Source organism: Chenopodium album, chromosome 16, assembly GCF_948465745.1.
Source record: "Chenopodium album chromosome 16, dcCheAlbu1.1, whole genome shotgun sequence".
NCBI lineage: Eukaryota > Viridiplantae > Streptophyta > Magnoliopsida > Caryophyllales > Amaranthaceae > Chenopodium > Chenopodium album.
The window spans coordinates 38,363,032-38,365,305 of NC_137849.1; the positions used below are offsets into that span (position 1 = coordinate 38,363,032).

Here is a 2,274-nt window from a genome sequence, read left to right on the forward strand (position 1 = left end):
TTTGCTATTATGTTTAATCTCCTTTCTCTAGGCTAATCTTTTAGCTAGGGGAAGGGGGTGGAAAATATGTGTTGAATGTTGGATGAATGATGATAGTGGATTGATTACATGCCTTAAATTGATGAAAGATATGATTTTTATTGACTTGAGATTATTGTAGCACTTTATTTGATTGTCTTCTAGTTTAAATGCATGAAAATGATTTGAACTAGATTTAGATCACCTCTATTTTAATGATTGCATGAGAATGAGTTGTTAAAAATGGAGTTCCATGTATTGTGCCCCTTTATTCTTTGGTTAGCTTGTGCCTAATGGGATGCATGAGAATGATCCTAATTAGCATAGACCTCTTTCATTGATTTGCCTAGACTATTGCATGAGAATGAATTGTTTAGGTAGGATCTTGTGTTCTTTGGCATGTTCTTCATGATAACTATGATTATTCCCCTTTTTCTAATCATGTTTGACACCCCCGTATCCCTGGCGTTGTTCTTTCTTGATTTTATTCGTCTTTATCTTTGCTTATTCGTAGTTTAGTGCTTTTTATCCAAAACAAAATTTCAACAAAATTATCCTTTCCTTGACTTTTGCTTAGCGAATTTAGTGTTTAGCTCGCATGCTTCCTTTTGGGTTCGACCCTTTACTTACCCCTATACTCGTATTAGGGTAGTTTAGGTTTTATAAATTGTTAATTTGATTAGGGTTAGTAGACTAACGACACTATCTAATCCCGATCAAATTTTGGCGCCGTTGCCGGGGAAGCGGCTTGTTTAGCATTTATTTTTGCTATTGTTAGAGTCATTTTATTTGCTTTCTTTTTATTATTTTGCCTTTTTTAATCCTACTTGTCATTGCTAATCGTGTGCTTAGCTTTGTTGTATTCAAAGAGAGATATGGCAAGACAAGAGGATGACCTTCTTTTTAGGGAGTTTGGAAATCCGGAAGTCTATGAGCTCACGAGTGGTATACTTCTCCCAACCACCGAGTCTAATTTCACAATCCATCCACAATATTCTAGGATGGTACAAGTTGAGCACTTTTCCGGAAGTGCAAGTGAAGACCCCATTGAGCATTTGGACCGATTCCTTGAGTTGTGTGCAATGATGCAAACAAATGAAGTGAGCCAAGATTACATTCGTATGCATCTCTTTCGGCAATCTCTCACCAGAAGAGCAAAGAAATGGCTCAAACTTTTGAAGCCCAACTCTCTCACCACATGGAAAGATGTTGCGAAGGCCTTTCTCAAGAGGTTCATTTCCGATGAGCAAACCGCAAAAATGAGGAGGAAGATAGCTTCTTTTGAGCAAGAACCGGATGAAACTCTTGGGGAAGCATGGAAAAGGTTTAAGGATATGATTAGAGCATGTCCTAACCATGGATTCAACCATAATTTGCTCATGAGATTCTTTTATGATGGCTTAGAGCCAATTTCAAGAACCAATCTAGATGCGGGTGCCGGTGGCCAATTGATTAAGATCCCTCAAAGCCAAGTTGAAGCTATAATTGAAGAGGTGGCTACTAGCTATTCGTGGGGAGGTCAAAGAAGGTCCCAAGGAAAGCAAGGTGATCTTTATGAGTTGGAGAAATTCGGTCAACTTAAGCACATAGTTGAACTCTTGAATGAAGGTCTTTCCAAGTTGAACTCAAGTGTAGGTTTGGGTTCAAAACTGTCACAAATCATTGATTTCTCATGTGCTTGTTGTGGTGGGACGGATCATGATGCATCGTATTGTAGAGAGTTCAATCCCAAGCAAGGTGAGGCTTTGACTTTGAGGGAAGGAGAGTTTGTAACCCAAGCTCATTCTCAACAACTTCAACAACCTCCAAAACAAGAAAACTCCTACCTCCAAGATGAACCTCTTTTCAATCCTCTAACCGAAAATTTTTCTTACCCTTCCATCCAAATGGCGAACTTTCAAGGTCAACATCATGACCAAAATCCTCAAGCGTATGAAGAACAATCCCCACCCGACCACACACAAACCCAAATTCTTCAACAACGTCAAATTCTCACTCAACAATTCCAAGAGATCAAATCTCACAATGAAGTTGTTGACTCACAACTAGCCAACATTTCTTCTCTCCATTTAACCGCAAAACTCCCATTACAATCATCTACTAACCCTTCATATGCTTATCATCTCGAAACTTGCAAGGAGGATGAAAGTAAGGAAGACAAGGTTGTGGAGGATGTGGTTGAGAAGAAGGTTCAAGAACAAAATGAGGAGCCATTAGATTTTAGTGAACCAAACAAGTTTGAAGGCCCGGTTCCCT

The 2,274-nt window shown here is 39.0% G+C and overlaps 1 non-coding gene across 1 annotated transcript; it reads right to left on the reverse strand.

Moving 5' to 3' along the window:
- Positions 1 to 1,274: 1,274 nt before the first annotated feature.
- On the reverse strand, positions 1,275 to 1,381 carry LOC145587040 (small nucleolar RNA R71). Its single transcript, XR_014101099.1, has one exon. It is a non-coding gene; the product is annotated as a small nucleolar RNA R71 (small nucleolar RNA).
- Between the last annotated feature and the right edge of the window lie 893 nt (positions 1,382 to 2,274).